This window comes from Cetorhinus maximus, chromosome 27 (assembly GCF_964194155.1).
Source record: "Cetorhinus maximus chromosome 27, sCetMax3.hap1.1, whole genome shotgun sequence".
Lineage (NCBI taxonomy): Eukaryota > Metazoa > Chordata > Chondrichthyes > Lamniformes > Cetorhinidae > Cetorhinus > Cetorhinus maximus.
This window is the reverse complement of record NC_135905.1, coordinates 7,237,743-7,263,823: the sequence shown is the minus strand read 5'-3', so window position 1 is coordinate 7,263,823 and position 26,081 is coordinate 7,237,743. Positions and strand designations below refer to the sequence as shown.

Genomic DNA, 26,081 nt, shown 5'->3' with positions numbered 1-26,081 from the left:
AGAATTACCCTGTGGCTGCACAAAGAGACAGACTTGACGTGCAAGCTTCGCATCTTTATAATTTAGTGGGTTTTTTTGTGTGTGTGTGTGTGATTTTTTGCTTTGATGAAGTTCCAGCCTCCTCTTCCTGTTACTGAGACCCAGTCTGATGATCTTGCTTCGCTTCTATTTATTCTGGTTGGGCTTTTCTGATGTGCTTGTAATTTTTTTTTTTTACTGAACTACGAGTCGAATGCATTATTAATCTCCTGCCTGTGTTATTATCACACGCACAGTCCTAATCTTATTCTTAAAACCCCCGGGTTTGCGGTGTGTTAGATGCTGATCTCTCTTGAATGCAATTCATTCGTTTGGCGTTTTTCACCCCCCACCACCACCCCCTCCTCCTCCTTTCTCCCCCTCCCTCTCTCTCTCTCTGTCTCTGTGTCACCACAACCACCCCCCTCCTCCTTTCTCCCCCTCCCTCTCTCTCTCTGTCTCTGTGCCACCAAAACCACCCCCCTCCTCCTTTCTCCCTCTCTCTCTCTCTCTCTCTCTCTGTCTCTGTGCCACCACAACCACCCCCCTCCTCCTTTCTCCCCCTCTCTCTCTCTCTCTCTGTCTCTGTGCCACCACAACCACCCCCTCCTCCTCCTTTCTCCCCCTCCCTGTCTCTCTCTCTCTCTCTCTCTGTCTCTGTGAAAAATGCAGCTTCTGTGGCTTGTCCCTGGGTGGGGTGGGAGCTGGATTACCCCACACTCCATCCGAAGAGGGGAGGGATTCCTGAGCCTTAATCAAACCTGGATGCTGGGGCTATGGGTTGGGGGGGTGGGGGTGGGGGGGTGTTGAAGGTTTAGACTTGAGCCTGTCTCTCTCTCTATCTCTGCTTCCAGTTCCTTCAACATGGACCTGTCATTTGAGTCTTGGCTGAGTGAATCTACAGGGGAAATCCTGACCTTGAGCCTGGTTTAGCTCTTGTGTTTTTCTTCTCCCTCCCTCCCTTCCCTCAAAAGCCTTTTTTGTTTTGAATGTTGCATATTTGGCTTCAACAGAGGCTGGGCGGAGCTCCTACGCTTTGTGACTGGCAGGTGCCTGGGTTCCTTAGCAGATGAGTGACCCTGGGTTTTAATGGACAAGACATCTTTCTGTCTGTAACCCATTGAAACCTAGGATACTGACAGTGGCGAGAGAGAGAGAGGTAAAACCTCCACTCCTCCTCCTCCATTATTCATGGCTGGTGCTGTCAAGACGTCGGTCACTCAAGGCACAGCAATTTCAAGCGAATTTCCGAAGTGTTTGCCACAAACTCAACATTTAATGAGACCATTTTAGGATCTGGAGTTCTGCTTTCTTTCCTGGGAGTGGATTGTAAATCTTCCTTCAGGTCGAACAGCCTCTTTACTCCCCCACCACCCCCCCGCTCCCCAAAGCAGTGAAATCCAATACAAGATGGAGAAGGAATAAATGGAAATACTTGCATTTATATAGCGCCTTCAAAGCCAGCCACTTTTCCAATGCAGTTGTCAAAACGTTGCATGGCAAGCTCCCACAAGCCAGCGGAGATAATGAGTGGATAACTAGTGATTTACTTTGGCTACTCCTGACAGGGTATGGGACAGCAGGAAGAGCTCTGAGCCAGTCCTTCAGGGATTCCCTTAGGTTTGCCTGTGGGATAAGGGCCCACATAATCTTCAGCTCATCCAAAGCTCTGCCGCCTGTGTCCTCACTCGCACCGAGTGCCCTTCCCTTCACACCCCATGTGCTCGCCGACCTACATTGCCCCCAGGTCAGGCAATGCCTCGATTTTAAAATTCATATCCCTCCCCGACTCCTGGGATCTCCTCCGGGCCCACAACCCCCCCTGCCCCCCCAGAGGTATCTGCGCTCATCCAATTCGCAAAGCCAAATGCTGCGGGTGCTGGAGACTTGAAGTAAAAACAGAAAGGGCTGCAAAAACTCAGGCCTGGCAGCATCTGTGGCGGGGGAAAGAGTTAATGGTTTGCGTCGAATAGGACTCTGTTCTGAAGAAGTCATTTTGGATTTGAAATGTTAACTCTGTTTTTCTCTCTGGAGATGCTGCCAGACCTGCTGAGTTTTTTTCCAGTCCTTTCTGTTCTCGTCTGACCCTGGCTTCTTGAGCATCCCTGATTTTAATCGCTTCACCATTGGTGGCAGTTCCATCAGCTGCCCAGGCCCTAAGCTCTGGAATTTCCTTTCTAAGCCTTTTTCCCCCTTTTAAGACGCTCCTTAAACCTAAGCTCTTTAATTAAGCTTTTGGCTACCAGTGCCTTATATGGCTTGGTATCCAATTTTATTTCATAATGCTCCAGTGAAGTGCTGCGCAACGGTTTATTATGTTAAAGGCACTAGTTAAATTCAAGTTATTGTTGCCACGAGCAGCACTTGAATCAGTTTTGCCACCTGGGCTTAGGCCGAGCCTGCCCATGAAGGCCTACTTGTTCGGACCCCCTCCCTCCCTCTTCCACCCTCCAGCACCAACTTTGAAGCACTCGCTTTGCAGCTGGGGTGGGTTGGCAGTAAGGGGACAGAGGCGCACCACAAAACCGCCTCCATCTTTCTAACTGCTTAAATCTGGACCCTGGGATGCGGCCTTGTCTCAGCAAGGTTACACTCCAGAGCTGTCAAAACCTAACAGGGATGTGGAGTCAGGCAGCTGGTGTTTTAAGTGATGTCAGTGTTTAATCTGCACTCTTGTTTATTCTTGGTAACCTTACCAGTCATTGTACTGTTACCAGCTAAGCCTTAACTAACTAGCCAAGAGAGAGGGGGAAATAAAGAGAACCTTCCCTGGATATTTCTAACCAGAGTCGTTGTAAAAGTTTAGGAATTACAGTTATAAAATTGAAAATATATATTAAATTCATGACAGTAGATATCCTTTGGAAATAGCTGGGGCCTAATGGGAACTGTTTATTCTCTAATATGCTTCAAAATGGGGAGTGGAGCTTAACTGTTTGCAGGTAATGCAATAACTAACCTGGAGCACAGTTACTAGTGCAGCATTAACTAAACTGTACTTGTACAGCATGAACCTAATCTGTACAATTGTTACAGATATCCTTTGAGCTAATTCATTACATAGGTTATGTAGTGCTGTACCAGTGACTGTATTATAGTGTCTGGTACAGCATTAACTAATCATTGCACAGCTTTAATTTGGAAAGGGCTGCAGGAGTAGAGATACCTGGGGGGTGTATGTACACAAATCTTTGAAGGTGGCAGGGCAGGTTGAGAAAGTGGTTAAAAAGCACACAGGATCTTGGGCTTTATAAATAGAGGCATAGGTGTGGATAAAGGGGAACCTGTGGATGTGGGTTTCCAGAAGGCGTTTGACCTGCTGCCACATCAAAGGTTACTATGCAAAAATAAGAGCTCACAGTGTAGGTGGTAACACACATTGACATGGATAGAGGATTGATTAGCTAACAGGACATGGAGAGTAGGCATAAATGGGTCATTTTCCAGTTGGCAACATGTGACGAGTGGAGTGTCATGGGGATCTGTGTTGAGGCCTCAACTGTTTTATAATTTATATCAATGACTTGGAAGAAGGGACCCAAGGTATGGTTGCTAAATTTGCTGATGATACAAAGATAGGTGGAAAAGTAAGTTTTGAAGAGCATGTAAGGAGTCTGCAAAGGGACATAGATTGAGTGAGTGGGCAGAAATTTGGCTGATGGAGTATAATGTGGGAAAATGTGAACTTGTCCACTTTGGCAGGAAGAATAGAAAAGCAGCAAATGATCTAAATGGAGAGAGAGTGCAGAACTCTGAGGTACAGAGGGACCTGGGTGTCCTGGTACATGAATCACAAAAATATCAGTCTGCAAGGTCAGCAAGTGATTAGGAAGGCAAATGGAATGTAGTCATTTATTGCAAGGAGAATGAAATATAAAAGTAGGGCTGTTTTGCTACGGTTGTATAGGACATTGGTGAGACCACATCTGGAGTACTGTGTACAGTTTTGGTCTTAGTTAAGAAAGGATACAAATGTGTTTGAAACAATTCAGAGAAGGTTCACGTGACTGATACCTGGGATGGCGGTGGGGGTGGGGGGCTGGGAGGGGGGGGGTTATCTTATGAGGAAAAGTTGGACAGGTTTGTACCCATTGGAGTTTAGAAGAATGAGAGGTGATCTTATTGAAACATATAAGATCCTGAGGGGACTTGACAGGGTGGATGCTGAAAGGATGTTTCCCCTTGTGGGGGAGACTAGAACTAGGGGACACAGTTTAAAAATAAAGGGTCTCCCATTTAAGACAGAAATGAGGTGAAATTTTTTCTGAGGTTCGTGACTGTGGAACTCTTTCCCAGAGAGCAGTGGAGGCAGGGTCATTGAATATTTTAAGTCCAGAGTTAGACAGGTTCTTGACTAACAAGGACGTCAGTTTATCAGGTGTAACTCTTTCGAGTTATCAACAGATCGCATGTAACTCTTTCGAGTACATTCACAGTTCTTGGTTTCCAGGAGTGGGACATGAACCCACAACCTTCTGACTCAAAGGCGAGGGTGCTATGAACTGAGCCACGTTTATCGGGTGTAGGTGGGAATGTGGAGTTGAGGCCATAATCAGATCAGCCATGGTCTGATGAGTGGCAGAGCAGGTTCGAGGGTGTCGGTGCAGACTCGATGGGCCGAAGGGCCTCTTCTGCTCTGTGATTCTGTGAAGGGGCCGAATGGCCTACTCCTGCTCCAGATTCATATATTCGTCTCATAGGAAGCAGGGAAGATACGATGAATCTTCATAAAACACTGGATCAGCCTCAGCTGGAGTATTGTGTGAGATTTTGGTCACCGCACTTTAGGAAGTATGTGATAGTTTTTGGGAGGGTGCAGAAAAGATTGATGAGAACGGTGTCAGGGATGAGGAACTTCAGTTATGTAAATAGATTGGAGAGGTTGGGGCTGTTCTCCTTGGACATGGGAAGGTTGAGGGGAGATTTGATAGAGGCGTTCAAAATCATGAGGGGTCTGGACAGGCCCGATAGAGAGAAACAGTTGCCATTGAACAGGGTGGAGAACCAGAGGATGCATGTTTGTGGTGATTTGTCTAAAGAAAAGGGAAAAACCTTTTTATTCAGTGAGTGGCTAGGCTGCTGAAGGCACCTGAGAGGGTGGTGGACGCAGTCTCAATCTGCCCAATTGAATCTTCAATCAGTAGGGAATTGGGTAAGCAACTGAAGGGAAAAAAATGGCAAGGCTACAGGGAAAGGATGGGAATGGGATTAGTTACATTGCTCTGAGAGAGCCAACATGGGTACAATGGGCCAGATGGTTACAACACAGATGTAGACCGTTCTATATGATTCTACTTGTACAAGACTAACTAACCTATAGTGTAGTTACTAACCCCCCCTGTAACTAATGGGTACTATAGTTACTCATAGGGCGTTCATTAATTGTAATCGCATTTCTATGCTGGTAACCTGCTTTGGTGAGGTCTCTGAGTTCAGTCTCCAAAATGGTCATTTTTTTTTTCTGTTTTCTGGCAATTGTAAGGGTCCATTGTCTTATTGAAGAGGAGGCAGGTTTAAGTAAGCAGGGCCCTGTGGCACAGCTTAACAACAACAAGAGTTCAAACCGTAGGAGGGATGAAGAGCAGTATCAGCACAAGCTTAGTTGTATACTGGTGATCGGTGTATACATCTATACGTTGGAGGTGGTTCAGAGGAGGTTCACGAGATTGATATCTGGAATGAGGAAAGGTTAGACAGACTGGGCTTGTTTCCACTGGAGTTTAGAAGAGTGAGGGGTGACCTGATTGAAGTATACAAGATCCTGAATGGTCTCGACAAATTGGACGTGGAAGGGATGTTTCCTCTGGTGGATGAGTCCAGAACTAGGGGGCACTGTTTTAAAATTAGGGGTCACCCTTTTAGGACAGAGATGAGGAATGTTTTTCTCTGAGGGTTGTGCGACTTTGGAATCCTCCGCCTCAGAAGGCGGGGTCACTGAATATTTTTAAGGCAGAGGTAGATAGATTCTAGTTAGGCAAGGGAGTCAAAGGTCATCGGGGGTAGATGGGAACGTGGAACTTGACATACACGGATCAGCCATGATCTTATTGAATGGCGGAGCAGGCTCGAGGGGCCGAGTGGCCTACTCCTGCTCCTATTTTGTATGTTGGTATGTGTGTCAGCTGTGGCTCAGTCAGTAGCAGCCTTGCCTCTGAGTTACAATGTTCTGGGTTCAAATCCCATTCCGGGACTTGCAGGTGCTGCAGCGCAGCATTGAGGGAGTGCTGCACTGTCGGAGGTACTGTCTCTCGAGCACGATGTTAAACTGAGGCCCCATCTGCCCACTCTGATTAAAAGATCCCATGGCACTATTCTGGAGAGGAGCAGGGTATTCTCTCTGGTATCCTGGCCAATATCAATCAACATCGCAAAAAAACAGATTATTGGCTCATTATCACGTGGCTGTTTGTGGGAGCTCGCTGTGCAAAACTTAGCTGCGCCATTTCCTACATTGCAACGGTGATTAGGCTTTCTTGGCTGCAAAGCACTTTGGGATGTCCTGAGGTTGTAATGTAACATGGCTGATAATTTGCACACAGCAAGCTGCCAAAACAGCATGAAATAAATGACCAGAGAATCTGTTTTTAAAGTTGTGCTGAAAGGTCATCGACCTGAAACGTTAACTCTGTTTCTCTCTCTGCAGATGGTGCCAGACCTGCTGAGTGTTTCTAGCATTTTCCGCTCTTAGTATCTGTTCTAAGGTATTGCACGAGGGATAACTGTTGGCCAGGGTACAAAAAGAGAGCAGGGGGAGGTCATCCAGAAAAGATCCTTGGGGTTTTTTTTTATATCCACCTGAGAGGGCAGACGGGGCTTCGGTTTAACGTCTCATCCGAGAGATGGCACCTCTGACAGTGCAGCTCTCCCTTAGTACTGCACTGGAGCGTCAGCCTGGGTTATTTGCTTAAGTCCCTGGAGCGTGGTTTGAACCTACAGTCATCTGAATCTGAAGCACGAGTGCTCCCCACTGATCCACGGCCAACTGCTGTTAGGCCATTGTGAGTTTGTGCTGATGTCAGTAATCTGCAGATTTTTCCATAGCTAATTCTGAGCAGTCCCTTGATGTGCACGTTGGTTCTGGGGTGTTGCAGATGGACTTTATCAAGCTGCCTAAAGTCATGACAGCAACAGGATTAATTGTTACTTTCCTGAGCTTTTAAGTATCACCATGGCTGAATTGGTAGCAGTCTCAACTCTGAGTCAAAGGCTTTACGTTCTGCTCCAGCCTGACACTCCAGTGCAGTACTGAGGGAGTGCTACACTGTCTGAGGTGCCGTCTTTCTGATGCAATGTTCAACAGATGCCCCACTGCCCCCTCCTACAGCACCATTCGCAGAAGAGCAGGCGCTAATGTTTGTCCCCCCCCCCAAACAGCATCACAAAAGCAACTTATTTGGTCATTTCTCACAATGGTATTTGTCGTGTGCACATTGGTTGCTGTGTTTCCTTACACTACAACAGTGACTACACATCAAAAAGCACTTCTTTGGCTGTAAAGTGCTTTTTGGAAGGCCTGAGATCAGGAAAGGCGCTTTCTAAACCGTTGTGTGTGTTAGGTGCTGTGGGCCAAAACCAGATGGTTCTGAAGAGTTTGTGGGGCTGTCAGTGAGGACTCTAGAGCCACAGTTGTTGACCTCTGCAGGGATCCTACCTGGATCTATGAGCGTTACTGCTCTTTTCTGTCTGGATGGCTTTACTTACTTCTGCAGTCATGGGCACCTTATCCATTTAATTTTGTTGTGCCTGTTGTGTGACTATTGAAGGCTTTGTCCATAAAGATGGCGCTCTGTCCAATAGCATGATCACAGCCATTGAGTAGGGCATCAAGGTAGGCACGTTTGCATGTAGTGTTTTGCTAGTGGCCATTATCTCTTGCTGCGTATGATAGGAGTGCCCTGTCCACTCTGGCCTGCCTAGGAATTTGATTTCACCAGTGGCAATCCTAAATCACGCAAGTCCCATTTACCCATCACCCTTATGATTGTTGCCCCACATTGGCTCCTGGTCTTGTGGAGTTATTGGAAGGGGTGATGAAAGGGGCCAGAACTGGAGAGGTGCAATGATATGGGAGGGTTGTTGGGCTGGAGGAGGTTGCTGAGAGAGGGAGGGGGTGAGGCCATGGAGAGATTTGAACACCAGGATGAGAATTTTCAGTGTGTGTTATAAAACTTAAGGTACTTTTCCTTCTATATAATTAAGGCAGTGCCTAATACTTGTTCAAAGGACGTCACACCTCATAAATTCAGTTTGAGACAAAATATCATTCTTGGTTCCAATCCCCCGTGGACCAAAACACACACTGTGAGAGAAATCATGGCATCAAACAATGCATTACTCAGGAACTACAAGAACTACAGCAAACAATGGAAAAGCTACCAATTATAGGACAACAAAAAGCAACTAAGCAAACTGTTAAACCGTTTTTCCTGACCATGAACATCCATTTTGATGATCTACAAGCTAACCTGTACACACTTATTACATGAAACCAAAAATATATCAAACACCCAGAAACTTAAATCATTCGCACAACAATCTGTAAAATTGTTCAGGTCCTGTGGTTTCTGTCAAGTTTCACTCCCACAGGCCTAACACTTACAAGGGGCCTGCGGTTTGACTTTGCACCTGGAGCCTGGCTTTGTTCAGATGACCTTTTTTTAGGTCTCTTCTCAGGAGTGTCATTGCCCTGCCAATAACAGAGTGTAAAGGGAAGTGGCCAGTGAAGGGGAAAGACAAAGAGAAATAGTGAAACAGGTGTTAAAACAGATTGTCGGCCTGAGCAAGAAGCTTGAAATGAGCCTCGACCCATTCGAATGTTAAAAATATGAAAACAATGGGAGCTTCTTCACCATTTCAGGTTCAAGGACAACAGGCTTCAAACTGAGGACAACAGAAGAAAATGGTCAATGCAGGCAGGTTTTATAATAAACATTAAGGAACATGCAGAACATCAAGGGTGGGGGAGTAGAACTGGGGTTGCCAATTTTGTTTGGATGTAGTCCTGGAAGTTTCATCACATGACCTCTAGCCATCCTGCCCCCGCACTCTGGCTATTGTCCGTCTGATGTGTCCACCCTCCTCGTGCCCCATTGGCATCCAAACAGACTCTTTGTTACTGGTTGGATGAACCAAATGGCCGTTTTCCCATTACCAGTATGTTTAGTGTTCGAGAGATTAATCTTTAGTTAAACTCCAGGACCACCTAGGAGGGTTGGCAACCCACGGGAGAATGGGGCTCGGAGTCGAGGATCAGACGGAGATTGGACAAGTTCCTGGAGTTCTCGGTCCTGGTCCTCGACCATTTGGTTCCCTGCGCCCACCAATCCATTAAAACACAGACTCGGGCTAAAACGCGCTAAGAAGTCAGCCTCTAGAATGTCTACACGCTTCATTAATAATGAAGCAAGCCATGTCACAGAGATTCATATTACCTTTGCTCCTGAGCTTTATCACCGCTCGACAAACCCAATGTTTTGGAAAAGCGAAATACTGCGGGTGCTGGAAACCTGAAATAAAAACAGAAAAATCAGGAAATGCTCAGCACGTCTTTCAGCAGCTGCGGAGAGAGAAACCAAGTTATCGTGACAAGTCAATGCCCTTTCAACGGAAACTTAACACGGGTGATCTGGTCGTTTACTTCATGCTGCTTCTGGGAGCTTGCTGCCTACAAATTGGCTGCTGTGTTTTCTACACTGTACAGTGACTGCAATTCAAATGAAAAAAACTTAATGGAACCTGTGAACTGCCAGGCAAGTGTCAGCATTTATATTGTAACCAATCGGTGATTCGATCCCTTTTTACAGCACTTTTAAAGGCTGGAATATTTTGTTGTCAAAATTTTGCGTGCTATTTCTGTGTTATGAGTTTTACAGGGGGCGGGGAGGGGGGCTTTGTATCCTGCTGGGGACCCCAGACCCTCTAGGCTTGTAAACTAATCCCTTCCCAGCAAGTTCCTGGGCTGTTAGATTTAGAAAGGCATGTGGGTGATTGTGAGCAAGGTTGGATGGAGAGGGATGAATGGCCTCCTCCTGACTGAACCTGCGTGAGGTTAAAATGGCGTTCCTCTATTAGTGAGAAACAGTGGGGAATGCATGTAAGAAATGGGACTTTTAACCTTTTCAATAACCCGTTCAGTGTTTGAGCTTATTTGAGAAGATTTTCGAATGGTCTTTCGTTATTGCAAGTCATTGGTCTGGTGAAGTGCACAAATGATGAAGAAAAGAAAGACAGACTTGACTTTTGTAAAAACATCTTTTACGACTTCTGGAGGCCCCAGAGTCTCCTGAAGTCTCTGTTGTGATGTAGGAAATGCGGTAGCCATTTTGTGCACAGTAAGCTCCCACTGATGACCAGTGAGATAATGACCAGTTGATCTATTTTAGGTGTTGGTTGAGGGCTGAATGTCGGTCAGGACACCGAAGGAATGACTTGGCCATAGTGGCAGAATTCACGCTCCTGCAGTTCATAGTGAGCATGGGAAGGTTTGTCCCACTGTAGGGAAGTGGTGATCAGGCATGAGGTTAGTTTGACTGAAACATAGGAACTCTATCAATGTAATTGACGAACATAAATTCCCCTTAGCAACGGGAACAACCCAAACAACAACTTTTGGCTTAGAATTTTATATATCGTAAACTATAACATTTAAGCTTATGCTGGAAAAAATCCCTCCCCACCCCCACCCCCACCCGTAAATTTTCTGCCTGATTCTCATCTGTGTCACAGTACAGTCTTAGGGAGTGTGAAAATTAAAGCGTTTTTTCCCCGATATTCTTTCATGGGATGTGGGCGTCGCTGACAAGGTCAGTGTTTATTGCCCATCCCTAATTGCCCTTTAACTGAGTGGTTTGTTAGGTCATTTCAGAAGGCAGTTAAGAGACAGCCATGTTGCTGTGGGCCTGTGGTCCTTCCCTAAAGGACATTAGTGACCCAGATTAGGTTTATACAACAATCGATAATCGTTTAACGGTCACCATTACTAAGACCAGCTTTCAATTCTAGACTTTATTAATTGAATGCCTTGGTGGGATTTGAACCCATGTCTCCCAGGATATCAGTCTGGGCTTCTGGACTACTAGGCCTGTGCCACTACCACTACACCGCCGTGCCCCTTTGACTGGCATGTTGAGCTTGCCCGCTCCTCAATAGGAGTAGAAGTTTCCACATAAATGGTTGAAGCGGATCCAAAGCCCTTGAGAATGAGGAACAGGTCCTTTTGGAGGGGGTGGGGTTCGAGGGTGGTGCGAGGGGCATTTCTAAGGTTAAGGGAGTCACTTTATCTGTATGTTTATCACTTTCAACATGTAATCTTGAATGTCTTTTTTGTCAGTTGTGATTCTGCGCTAATTAATCTGAGGGAGGGCACCATTAGATAATGGAACAGATCTCCCTTCAGAGATGCCAGGTTTGCACCAAGCATTCCCAGGGAAGGGTTAAATCCCAAATAAAGCACTGTCTACTCCACTCCAACAAGAAATGTTCCAATCTCATGAGAGAGACCCCCAACTTCAGACCAGCCAACTTTAGGAACTTTCTAAAATGAAAAAGCTAACATAGACAGGGTGGGTTTTGGTTTCACAGAGGCCTGTTTATTTTCCTCTTCCTTTTTTTGGTTGCCAGTTGACTCATATTAAAAGTGTTTCTAAAGCAAAAGTTCAGAGAAGTTTCTACGAACTACAACCTCCCCTGACACTGCCCTCCCACCTGCTCCAAGAAACGCACCCCTTGTTCCAGTTTGACAAGAGGTGGTCAGCTAGTTGGAGCCTCCTGTGCCTAGTGCCAAATGAGACACCCTATCCTGGACACTGCTGCTTGTCCAGAACTTGGATTGGAGTACCCTCTAACCTCACATCTTCATGGGTGGTCCCCCACAGTTGATACTTACGTTTGCCAGTCTGTAACCAACATGACTTGACTTGGCGTTGTCACTGTAACCAAGGGAATGTAGTTATTCACCTGATTTACAATCCCCACTCCCTCAGCTAAAAGCACACCATTTACCAGGGTGGAGAACTGGGAATGTCCCAGATCTTATCCAGCCAGAATCACCCTGAAGAAAGAAAGACTTGCATCTCTATAACATCCTTCAAAATGGAATAACGCACTTTACAGCCAACGAAGTTCTTTGAGAAGTGTAGTCACTATTGTAATGTAGGAAAGGTGGCAACCGATTTGTGCACAGCAAGCTCCCACCAACAGCAATGTGATCATGACCGGATAACCTGTTTTTGGTGCCAGTTGAAGGACAAAATGTTTGCCAGGGCACTAGGGAGGTCTCCACTATTCTTTAAAATAGTACCATGGGCTCTTTCACACCCACTTGAGAGGGCTGATGGGGCACTCAGTTTAACATTTCATCCAACAGTCAGCGCCCCTGACTGTGTAGCACTCTCTCAGTACTGGCAATGGCAGTGTACACCCAGGTTTTGTGCTGAAGACTCTGGAGTGAGACTTGAGGCTATGTTGGCCTGATGGCCTTCTGGCTCGGAGACGAGATCACTAAAGGCTAACACCTCATGGTCAAGCCTGCATAGTTATCAGGAGCTGAGTGGGAAAGATCTCCGTCTCCATGAGAAGTCTACCAGTCCAAGGCCGACTAATGAACCAGGTTGACTAGCCTATTATGAGCTGCGACTATGGACCTAGCTGCCTCAGCTCACTGAGCCTGTCACAGAGGTCACACTCTACTCCAGGCTTGCATCACCATACATACCACCTTGGAACCATCTCTTCATTTCCTGTCACAGAGGAGAGCCATTATTTGGTGATCAGACAACTGAGAATTGTGTGCTTGAACCTTTGTTGTTAAACAGGGAGCCTGGAGCTCCTGGCAAATGGCACGGCAGTAGGGTAACTTTCGTGAAACATCCAAGGCCGTTGGTACCATCATCAACGCAACAGAACAGACCACAGCTTAATGATCTCACCATTGGATTTATGGAGCTTCAACAGTGGTTGCTTATCTCTGTGAACCAGACTTGATGGACACCAAACCTTGAATACACGGATATGTGTTTTCACACAAGACCCTTTGTTAATAACTTCCAGCAACTGCTTTTCCAAGCCTTTGTTTTCTCGTCAGTGACGTCTACCTACAGTGCTACTTTGGCAGGTACCAGACACCCTTATATTGCAGACATCTGAGTTGAATACCATGAGTAAAGATCAATTGCACATCATCACTAACAAGACCCACACCACAAGGGCTGCAGCAGTTAAAGAAGATGGCTTCTGTGCCTAAGGATGGGCAATAAATGTTGACTTTGCTGGCGACATCACATTCCAAGAACAAATTTTTAAAAAAAGAGTTTAACTACCTCCCTTAACATTTAGAATTCTGCAAAGGAGGACCAAGACATTGATTAAGAGGCTAAAAATAGAGTAAGAGAGTAAACTCGCAAGGAACATAAAAGCAGACTGTAAAAGCTTCTATAAGTATGTAAAAAGAAAAAGAATTGGTGAAGACAAATGTAGGTCCCTTACAGTCTGAAATGGGAGAATTTATAATAGAGAGCAAGGAAATGGCAGAGTAATTAAACAACTTCTTTAGCTCTGTCTTCACAGAGCAAGACACAAATAACTTCCCAGAAATGCTAGGGAACCAAGGGTCTAGTGAGAAGGAGGAATTGAAGGAAATTAGTATTACTGAAACAATAATGTTGGAGAAATTAGTGAGACTGAAAGCCAATAAATCCCCAGGGCCTGATAACCTGCATCCCAGGGTACTAAAGCAAGTGGCCATGGAAATAGTGGATGCGCTGGTTGTCATTTTCCAACATTCTGTAGATTCTGGAACAGATTGGAGGATGGCAAATGTAACCCTGACATTTGAAAAAGGAGGGAGGGAGAAAACAATGAAGTACAGACCGGTTAGCCTAACATCAGTAGTAGGGCAAATGCTAGAGTCTATTTATAAAGGATGAGAGAACTGGGCACAGGGGAGGATTTTCAGGTCGTTGGGTGGGCACGGTGAGCGGGTCTGGGAGCGGCCAGGAAATGGGCCACATCTGCAATTGTCTCCCAACTGCAATTTCATGCTGGCTGGCTAATTAATGGCAAGCCAGAGTGAAACGCGCGCTGAGGTGGGAGGAGGGCTGGCGCTGAAGTCAGTGCCTGAAGGCAGAGACCCATGGGTGAGGTTTCCTCAAAAATCCCAAGGCCAAAAAATCACTCGCTCTTAATACATTAATGACCTTAATCGGCCTCTTCATTGTCGGTGGGCGCGCTGCCAACTCTTGTGCGTGCCCACCGACCGAAATATTATGCAAGCGCGCGATGACATCGGGACGCTTGCCCGACATCATCATGTCCTATTTTATGCCCGATCGGGGTGGGTTTGCGTCTGCCCAGGGGGATGTAAAATTCTGCCCTTAGAAAGTATCAACAGGATTAGGCAAAGTCAACATGGATTTATGAAGGAGAAATCATGTTTGACAAACCTCCTGGAAATTTTGAGGCCAGACCTAGTAGAATAGATGAGGGAGAACCACTGGATGTGGCGTATTTGGATTTTCAGAACGCTTTTGATAAAGTCCCACATAAGAGGTTGGTGTGCAAAATTAAAGCACATGGGATTGGGGGTAATATACTGGCATGAATTGAGAATTTGTTTCCTAGTCCATTAACTGAGTAAGAATAAATGAGTCTGTTTCGGAGTGGTAGGTGGTGACTAGTTGGGGTACTGCAGGGGTCAGTGCTTGGGCCCCAGCTATTCACAATATATATCAATGATTTGGATGAAGAAGCCAAATGTAATATTTTCAAGTCTGCCGACGACACAAAATTAAGTGGGAATGTGAGCGGTGAGGAGAATGTTAAGAGGCTTCAAGGCGATTTAGACAAGTTGAGTGAGTGGGCAAATACATGGCAGATGCAGTATAACGTGGATAAGTGTGAAGTTATCCATTTCCATAGGAAAAACAGAATGGCAGAGTATTAGTTACATGGTGATAGATTGGGAAATGTTGATGCATAAAGGGAGCTGGGTGTCCTTGTACACCAATCATTGAAAGCAAGCATGCAGGGTGCAGCAAGCAGTTAGGAAGGCAAATGGTATGTTAGCCTTCGTTGCAAGAGGATTTGAGTACAGGAGCAAGGATGTCTTACTGCAGCTGTACAGGGCCTTGGTGAGACCACAACTGGAGTATTGTGTGCAGTTTTGGTTTCCTTACCTAAGAAAGGATAGATTTGCCATAAAGGGAGTGCAGCAAATGTTCACCAGACCGATTCCTGGGATGGCAGGATTGTCGTAAGAGGAGAGATTGGGAGTTGGAGTTTAGAAGAATGAGAGGGGATCTCATTGAAACATATAAAATTCTGACAGTGATGGACAGACTGGATGCAGGGATGATGTTTCCTCTGGCTGGGGGGGTCTAGAACAAGGGGTCGCGATCTCAGGGTACGGGATCGGCCATTTAGGACTGAGATGAGGAGAAACCAGTGTGGTGAAACTGTGGAATTCTCTACCACAGAAGGATGTGGAGGCCAAGTCACTGAATATATTTTAGAAGGAAATAGATTTCTGGATCTAAAGGTGTCAAGGGGTATTGGGAGTGGGAGAGCGGGAGTAAGGCGTTGAGATAAAGGGTCAGCCATGACCATATTGAATGGCGGAGCAGGCTCGAAGGGCCTAATGACCTACTCATGCTCCTATTTTTTATGTTCACTGTCATTACCATCACTGAATCCCTTACCAGCAACATCCTGGGGTTACCATTGACCAGAAGCTTAGTTAGACCAACCCATTATAAATGCTGTGGCTATAAGAGCAGGTCAGAGGTTGGGAATTCTGTATTGAGTAACTCACCTATTGATCCCCAAAGCCTGTCCACAATCTGCAAGGCACAAGTTAAGAGTGTTGCCAGGGTGAAGATGCAACAACACACGAAGTTTAACACCATCCAGTGAAAAGCTCTCTGCTTGATCAGCAGCCCATCTATCTGTTTAAATGTCCATTCCCTCCACCACCACCATCACACCATGGCTGTACTGTGCACTATCCCCGGGAATGCACTGCCACATTTAGCCATGGCTTCTTTGACTGTACCTTCTAAATCTGCGTCCTCGAAGGACAAGGGCTGCAGGCCCCTGGGAACACCACCACCTGCAGGTTCTACACGATCCCCATGTAGAAATCTATTGCTTTTTTCTCATTGTCGCATGGTCAAAATCCTGGAACTCCCTACCTAAACTATGTTGGAGCTGTACCTTCACCCTAAGGGCTGCAGCTCACCAGAATCTTCTCAAAGGGTTATTGGGATGGGCTATAAATGTCAACCTTGTTAGCATGCAGGTATTGGGAAGGCAAGTGGAATGTTGGCCTTTATTGAAAGGTGGATAGAGAAGTCTTGCTGCAACTGTATTGGGCATTGGTGTGTTTACACCTGGAATAGTTTTGATCTCCCCATTGAAGAAAGGATATACTTTCATTGGAGACAGTACAGAGAAGGTTCACTAGGCTGATTTCCTGGGATGAAAGGTTTGTCTTATGACGAAAGGTTGAGCAGGCTGGGTCTATACCCATTGGAGTTTAGAAGAATGAGAGGCGATTTTGTTTAAACAGATACAATTCTGAAGGGTCTTGACAGGGTAGATGCAGAGAGGATGTTTCCTCTCATGGGGGAACCTAGAACTAAGGCGCAGGGTTTAAGGAATTACTTCTCTCTGAGGGTCATTAGTGTTTGGAATTCTCTTTCCCAGACAGCAGTGGAGGCCGGGTCACTGAATATATTCGAGGCTGAGTTACACTGATTTTTGATTGACAAGGGAGTCAAGAGTTATGGGGCACAGACGAGGAAGTGCTGTTCAGGCCACAATCAGATCTGCCATGATCTTAATGAATGGCAGAGCAGGCTTGATGGGGCTGAATGGCCTATTCCCACTTCCATTTCTCATGTGCTTCCTAGCGACACCCACATTCAAAGAGTGAATCTTTAAAATGCTAGTTGCCCATGTCAAGGGCCTGCGGAAGGGACATTCCTGTTGTGTGTTTTGAATTCCTGCTGCAGGTGCTTAGTGACAGATTGGACAAGGCTGGAACTCCAGCTCTGCAACTATTTTCCATTTCTGTCAGAAAGCCACCTTGACCTTTGCAAGTGAGATCAGTGAATTTATTTCATATAGCGGGTAGCTGCAGTCAGCGAAAGGAGGAACTCTTAACTCACCAGTCTGTGCTGGACTCTTGCCATCAGGTAGTGAAAGGGCCTGAACCTTTGCCCACCCCAGTCTCCTGGACAATGTGATTTCTGTCTTGGAACTTGGTCTGGATCTCAGAAGGCTAGCGTACAGCTTAAAGGAGCAAGTCTAAACATGAATTGCTGTTTAATGAACGGGTGAGACATCGTTTCAAAAGGAGCACATGCCAACGCTGTCCTTCGCTAGTTTGAGAGCTACAGCCACAATTTTGCAGGAGAGCTCGGAATTGCAGTTTTGAGAATCCATGGACATTTAACTGGACTGAGAATACAAACAGGCTCTGGTTCAAAACTGACTGACAAAGAAAAGGTCTCAAGGCCGATGATGGGTCTGTAGCCATATTCCCCCCTGCACCGCCCCTGCACACACTGACTTCAACCAGGGTAGCAGTGCAGAGGCTACAGCTAACCCTAAGATGTCAACCTTTACCTCAGTCGGTAGCCTCAGCGACAGAGGTTCATGGGTTCAAATTCCATTCTCAAGATTTGAGCTTAAACTGGCACTCCAGCGTTGTTCCGAGGGTGTGCTGCCCTGTCAGAGATGCTGCCTGTCAGATGAGATGTTGAAAGGTTCTAGGTATCCTTTCGGGTAGATGGAAATGATCCCACAGCACTATTGAAAGATGAAAGAAGAGTTCTCGCTGTGTCCTGCCCAATGTTATCCCTCAACCAACAGCACTCGAACAGATTATCTGGTCTTTATCTCATTGCTGTTTGTGGGAGCTTGCTGTGCACAAATTGGCTGCTGGGTTTCCTACATTGCACCAATGATGACAGTTCTCTTAGGTCCAACCCTGACTTTAAAAGATGACAAGGTTGGTGCTGTTGTTGTCTGTCGTACTGACCTCTACTTCACAGAGGCTGAGCGCCAATTCTCAGACACTTCTTCCTACCTCCCCCTGGGCCATGACCCCACCACCGATCATCAAGCCATTATTTCCAGGACTGTCACTGACCTCATCTCCTCTGGAGATCTTCCCTCCACCGCTTCCAACCTCATAGTCTCCCAAACCCGGACAGCCCGCTTCTACCTCCTCCCCAAAATCCACAAACCCATTGTGTCAGCCTGTTCCTGCCCCATGGAACTCATTTCTTCCTATCTTGACTCCATTCTCTCTCCCCCTTACCAGTCTCTTCCCACCTACATCTGCAATAACTCTGACCTACGTCATATCAACAATTTCCAGCTCCCTGGCCCCAGCCGCTTTCTCTTCACCATGGACCGCCCTCCCCCACCGGGATGGTCTGAGGGCTCTCTGCTTCTTCCTCGAACAGAGGCCCGAACAATCCCCATCGACCATCACTCTCCTCAGCCTGGCTGAACTTGTTCTCTCCCTGAACAATTTCTCCTTTAATTTGTTTCACTTCCTCTAAATAAAAGGTGTGGCTATGGGCACCCTGCATGGGCCCCAGCTATGACTGTCTCTTTATGGGGTACGTGAACACTCCTTGTTCTGTCCTACTCCGGCCCCCTCCCACAACTCTTTTTTCGGTACATGGATGAGTGTTTCGGTGCTGCTTCGTGCTCTCGTCTGGACCTCAAAAAATTTATCAATTTTGCTTCCAATTTCCACCCCTCTATCACCCTCACATGGTCCATCTCCGACACTTCCCTTCCCTCCTTTGACCTCTCTGTTCCATTTCTGGTTGATAGACTGTCCACCAATATTCATTACAAGCTTACCGACTCCCACAGCTACCTCGACTACAGCGCCTCACACACCGCTTCCTGTAAGGGCTCCATCCCATCCTCTCAGCTCCTTCACCTCCGTCGCATCTGTTCTGTTGATGCCACTTTCTAAAACAGCGCCTCTGGCATGTGGTTGATTCTTAACTGCCCTCTGCAATGTTGTGGCAAGCCACTCAGTTCAAGGGCAATTATGGATGGGCAACAAATTCTGGCCTTGCCAACAACACCCACATCCTGTAAAAGAATATAAAAAAAAAAAGTCTTCCCTCTTCCTTAACCGAGGTTTCCCCATCCCCACCAACTGTGGTTGACAGGACCCTCAACCCTGTCTGACCCATCTCCCGCGCCTCTGCCCTCACACCTTCCTCTTCCTCCCAGAACCATGACAGGGTCCCCCTTGTCCTCACTTTTCACCTGACCAGCCTCTGCATTCAAAGGATCATCGTCCGCCAACTCCAGCATGATGCCACCGCCAAACACATCTTCCCCTCACCCACCCCTGTCGGCATTCCATAGGGACTGTTCCCTCTGGGACACCCTGGTCCACTACTCCATCACCCCCAGCCCCTCATCCGCTCCCCACAGCACCTTCACATGCAATCGCAGAAGGTGCAACACCTGCCCCTTTACCTCCTTCCTCCTCACCGTCCAAGGGTCCAAACACTCCTTTCAGGTGAAGCAACACTTCACTTGCACATCCTTCAGTTTGGTCTACTGCATTCGCTACTCCCAGTGTGATGATCACTACATTGGAGAGACCAAACACAGACTGGGTGATCGCTTTGCGGAACACCTTCGGTCTGTCTGCAAGCATGACCCAGACCTCCCTGTCGCTTGCCATTTCAACACTCCACCCTGCTCTCATGCCCACATGTCCGTCCTTGGCCTGCTGCAATGTTCCAGTGAAGCCCAACGCAAACTGGAGGAACAGCACCTCATCTTCCGATTAGGCTCTTTACAGCCTTCCGGACTTAACATTGAGTTCAATAACTTCAGACCATGAACTCTTTCCATCTTCACCTTTTTTTTTACTCCTTTTTAAAAACATTCTTTTTTTATTTGCTTATTTTTATTTTTATTCATTGTTTTATCCCTTTTTCTATCCTTTCTCCCCACCCCCAAAAGTGCAATCTGTCACTTGTTCTACGTTGTTCTTTCCTTATGGTCTTATCGGGGAGAAGGCGGGAGAATGGGGTTGAGAAACTTATCAGCCATGATTGAATGGCGGAGCAGACTCGATGGGCCGAATGGCCTAATTTCTGCTCCTATGTCTTATGGTCTTCACAGAGTGCTGACCCTTGTTCTGCTATTCACACATTCTGCTTACTTGCCTTTATACCACTATCAGCATCTTTTTTAGTCTTCACCACTACCATTAACACTGTCTTGTGCCCATGACATCTTTGTCTCTCCTTAGCCCCCACCTATCGCTGACCTTCTCTCCTGCATTACCTGCTCCACCCCCCTCAAACAGTACAAATTTCATCACATTTCTACTTCTCTTTAGCTCTGATGAAGAGTCATACGGACTCGAAACGTTAACTCTGTTTCTTCACAGATCTGCTGAGTTTTTCCAGAGTTTTCTGTTTTTATCATTGAAAGGTACTCAATTGGTTGTAAAGCACTTTGGAAGCACCCTGAGGTCACGAGAGGCGCTGTACAAATGCAAATCTTTCTGCAGTGCAGTGGCTCGATGGGCAACTGTTGCACGTGATGTGGGAATGAATTGTATGAATGAGGAGGATCCCAGCTTTCTGTTCCTCGTCATTGTTGTATTAAATTGTCCACACTGGGATGGAGTTTGGTAGCTAAAACTGGTGGATGTTGGGCAGGAAGGAAGTGGCTTAACTACGCAGTGACCCATGGTCAAACAGCTTGTCTAGGCACGTACACAAAGCCTGAGCAATTAGACCACGTGTAGAAGGTGTCTAACTCTCCTTGAAAACTCCCTTGTACAGGTCAGAACTGACGCGAGGCTGGACCGGAGAGATTTGTAGGCAAAAACGATGTTTGTGTTGGCTCGCAATGAGACCTTGGGTTTCATTTTACTTGCAAAGGTAACTTCAAAACCTGTAATCAGCTTTGTGGTATGCAGTGATCACTCATACATGCTCCTGGGATGTATGGTCGCCTAGCAACTGTTGCACAGGTGATTTCCTTTGTGACTTGTTCCAGATTCAGATTGCCAAACCGGAGAAACCCAGTGTTCACACTGAACGTGCTGAATGTTAAGGGCTCAGCTCCTTCATGTCAAATATCTGCATGTATCCTGTACACAGCACAGCCTTAGTTGCGAAATCATTGTCTTTGCCTGGAATGTTGGGTTACCTGGTTTAGGCACTGTTAGAGACACTATAGGGTGTAGATATCCACAAATATAGCCACTTGGGATACTTTCCCAGTAAGGGAGCTGTGTGTGTGTGTATCTCTCCCTAAGAAAAAACTTGCATTTCTAAAGGCACCTTTTTCATGATCTCAGGCTATCCCAACATGTTTTACACTCAATGAAGCAGCTTTTGAATTATAGCCACTGTTGTAGTGTGGAGAGTGTAGCAGCCAATTTGTGCACAGCAAGCTCCCACAAACAACAATACAACAACAACATCTTGCATTTATGTAGCACCTTATTAAAAAAAATGCAGTAAAACATCCCAAGATGCTTCACAAGAGTGCCATCAAACAAAATTTGATGCTGAGCCACTTGAGATATTCAGACAGGTGACTAAAAGCTTGGTCAATGAGATGTGTCTTAAGGAGTGTCTTACAGGAAGGGACAGAGCGAGAGAGAGGGAGGGAGGGAGACAGAGAGAGACAAAGGGGTTTAGGGAGGGGACTTCGGAGCTTCGGACCCATGCAGCTGAAAGTAATATTACAATAACCAGGTAATCTGCTTTTGTAATGTTGGGTGAGAGGTGAACGTTGTCTAGAACTCTGGAGAGATCTCCCCTGCTTCTCTTCAAAGTAGTGCCGAGGATTTTTAAAGTCCACTTCAGAGGCATAATTACGTCCTCCCTCAGTAATGCGCTGAAGTGTCAGGCTGGTTTACGTGCAACCCACTGACCCCAAGGCAAGAGCGCTACCCACGGAGACAGGAAGCTGTCTAGATTTTTCTATGTATGGGCTTTTCTGTATATGGATGGCTGACTATGGCTTGTGTGAATTTGCTAACTTTGGAAGGACATGCTGAATGTGATGCTGTGCTTCCTGATATTGGGGCAGGATATTGCCTTCAGTCAATGCCTTCCCCCATTGTTGAGGGGTGGATTTCACGCAAGTTGCCAACCGTCAACTAACTTTTTTAGAAGTTGGCCTTTCTGAACTTGTTCAACCATGTTTCTTTGTCCTTCCCTCCACCAACCATGCCCTCACCCTGTCCCTCACCCCACCACCTCCTGTTCAACCTCCAGGGTCTGTTCCCCTTTTCTTACTTGTTAAGTGCCCTTGGGATAGTGTTTGCATCAAAAACATGACAAGGAAAGCAAGTTGTTAATTCCTTTGAAGAAAATGGTGGCAGGGCAGGCTGAGAAAATGGTTGTAAAGTCGTACAGGATCCTGGGTTTTATACATAGAGGCATAGAGTACAAAACCAAGGAGGTTATGGTAAACCTTTATAAAACCCTGGTTCAGCCTCAACTGGAGTATTGTGTCCAATCCTGGGCACCGCACTTTAGGGAGGATTTGAAGGCGTTGGAAAGGGTGTAGAAAAGATTTGCAACAATGGTTCTAGGCCTGAGGGACTTCAGTTGCACGGATAGATTGGCCAAGCTGGGGCTGTTCTCCTTAGACAAGAGAAAGCTGAGAGGAGATTTTGATAGCGGTGCTTAGAACCATGAGGGATCGGGACAGAGTAGATGAGGAAAGAAAATTTCCATTGACCGAAGGGTTAAGAACCAGAGGACACCGATTTAAGGTGATTGGCAAAACAACTAAATGCAGCGTGAGAACTTTTTTTTTACACAATAGTTAGGACCTGGAATGCACCGTCGGAGAGTGTGGTGGAGGCAGAGTCAATTGTGGCTTTTAAAAGAGAATTGGATAATTATCTGATGTTTTTAAAAAAAAAAATTGCAGGATCATGGTGAAAGGGTGGGACCAGCTGTGGCGCTCTTGCTGCCACGAACCCGATGGGCCAAATGGCCCCTTCTGTGCTGTAATTATTCTATGATTCTAAGCTCGGAGGAATCATTAAATCAGAACTATTAGATGGGGAAGAATTTGACCGAGAGGGACCCTAATGGGAGTGCACAAATGCAAAAATGCCAAATGTCAAACGACCACAACAATTTTATGCTATAAGCGTTGCCATGGAGAGAGCAATGGGAAACTATAGGTGAACAACCCTGAATGTGCTAATAGCTACACTAACAACTAATTGAAGAGAATCAGTTGAGCTCGTTACATGGCTCATTTATGCTTGCTATACATATTCAAATACACAGACCTATTCTCTGCAAACAATAGCAATACGTTCCAGCTTCCTGCCTTTTTGAATTGCCGGATCTTGAGAAGCCTGATACTTTCTCCATGGCAAAATCTCAGCCAATCGGTGTCGACTTGCCAACCAATCAGCACCTTTTTCTTCTGTAGTATAAATTGTTGTGATAGTTTGAAATTTGCCATTCTTGTGTTTGTCCTGATGAATGCAAGGTGAAAAGCTTTGGCAACATGTCTCTCATTTCAGCAAGATTCAAGTTCTGTACTGCCCAGCGACTAAGTGTACAAGTATAGGTAATGGTTATCTAAAGCACCACGTCAAATTCAATCAACAACAACAACAACAACAACAACTTGCATTTATGTAACGCCTTTAACGTAGTAAAACATTCCAAGGAGCTTTACTAAACAACACTGAGTCACGTAAAGGGATACTAGGACTGGTGACTAAAAAACTTGCCCGAAGAGGTTGGTTTTAAGGAGCATCTTAAAGGCGGAGAGATGGGCAGAGAAGTTTCGGCTAGGAATTCCAGAGCTGAAGACACAGTGGCTAATGGTGCAGGGATGAAAATCTGGGATGTGCAAGAGACAAATTTTAAAAATATTTAAAGCAGGAGGCATGGCTAAAACGCCTAAAAGACCAATTTGGCACAAATCGCAGGGTAGGCTTCACACACGGTGCTTGATCCAGGAGTGATTTTCAAGGCAAACAGTGGGAAGTGCCGTTTCTCAAGGATTGGTGCTGGGACCATTTACCCACTCGGGAATCGGGAATTACAATTTCAAAATTTGCAGGCGACACCAAATTGTGGGGTGTAGTTAATGCAATGGAGGACTGCGAGACCAAATAGGGACAATGGGCACGTGATTGATAAATCATCTTCAGTGTAGGTGAGTGTGAAGTGGTATATCAGGGACGCCACATAATCATTGGAAAATGGGGTCTAAATGGGTAGGGGAACAGAAGGATCTGGGGGGTGCCAGTACATAAATCACTAAAGTAGTATTGCAGGTTAATAATGTCAGAAACAAAGCACTGGGGTCTGTTTCTGGAGGGACAGACTTGAAAACAGGGAAGTTATGTTAGACTTTTTGTAGAGCCTTGGTTAGCCCACACTTTGAATACTGGACAGTCTAATCTCCGTATTATAGAAAGGACACAGAGACACTGAATAAGGTGAAAAAAAAACTCCATATCAGAACTGAAAGCTTATATTCAGCAGGAAAGATTGCACAGGCCAGGCCTCTCCTCCCTTGAAAAGAAAAGACTGAGGGCTGCCTTGTTAGAGGTCTTTACATCTACCCTGTCAAACTCCTTCATAACCTTAGAGATGATGTCGGTGAGACCAGAACTAGGGGGACGTAAATATAAGATAGTCACTAATAAATCCAATAAGGAATTTAGGAGAAACTTCTTTCTCTGCGCAAAGTGTGGTGCTCTTCGAAAGGGCTGGCACAGATGTGATGGGCTGAATTGACTTCCTTTTATGCTGTACCAACCTATGCTTTCCTGAATGCGGAACTTGCTACCACAAGGAGTAGTTGAGGTCAATGGCATTGTAAGGGGAAGCTAAATAAACACATGAGGAAGAAAGGAATAGAAGGATATGCTGATAGGGTGAGATGAAGTAGAGTGGGAGGAGGTTCATGTGGAGCATAAACACCAGCAGAGACCTGTTGAGCTTGTTATTGTGGTAAATGCTATGTAAGGTTGAATCATGGAGGAATAAACCTTAGTCAGTGGACATGAGGGGAGGAGCTGCTGCTAAATTTGTTTTTTTTTCTGGATGGCTGGTCTGAAAACCTCTATAATTCCCCTTGTGAGCTTGGGAGAAGGTTCCTGTTTTTCTTTATTCTTTCATGGGATGTGGGCGCTATGGGCAAGGCCAGCATTTGTTGCCCATCCCTAATTGCCCTTGAACTGAGTGGCTTGCTAGGCCATTTCAGAGGGCAGTTAAGAGTCAACTACATTGCTGTGGGTCAGGAGTCACGTGTAGGCTAGACCAGGTAAGGATGGCAGATTTCCTTCCCTAAAGGGGCAATAGTGAACCAGATAGGTTTTTAAACAATCGATGATAGTTGTCATGGTCACCATTAGCTTTCAATTCCAGGTTTATTAATTGATTAAATTCCACCAACTGCCATTTTGAGATTTGAATCCATGTTCCTTGGGCATTAACCTGGGCCCCTGGATTACTAGTCCAGTGACATTACCACTACGTCACCATCTCCTCGATTTTATATTCGTGTCATGATGCCCTCATGCTAATGAGAAGGTCAACGCACATTATGTGCAACCTTTAGCAATTTTCACCCTCTACCTCACACGCCTCTATTCACGTTAGGGTTGTCAACTCTGGTTGAACATATTCCTGGAGGTGTCATCACGTGACCTTGTCCCGACAACCACCCCACCCCCTGCACCCCCCCCACCATTGGTCACCTGACAACCCCTCCCCTCGGTGTGCTGTTATCCAATTGGATGATCCCTCTGGGTCAAGCAGAATTTTACGCATTCAGTACTTTCATAATTAAAAATCAAACGTGTTCAAATAATTTTTTGTAAAAAACAGAATATTTTTTAATGCTGCTAAACTTGTCCCCGATTTTCTCGCAGTTTTGTCCTGGAGATTGATCTTTAGTTCCTGGAGACTCTGGGACAATCCTGGAGGGTTGACAATGATCCACGAACAAACTCCTTTATAAACAGTAACAGTGCTGGATGTGATCGGCAGGTCTGGTGGAAT

The 26,081-nt window shown here is 45.9% G+C and overlaps 1 protein-coding gene across 2 annotated transcripts in view; it reads left to right on the top strand.

The window, feature by feature from the left end:
* LOC144668517 (uncharacterized) overlaps positions 1-26,081 on the top strand; it is a 63,606-nt gene that overhangs the window by 167 nt on the left and 37,358 nt on the right. The gene's annotated exons all lie outside the window — the stretch shown is intronic.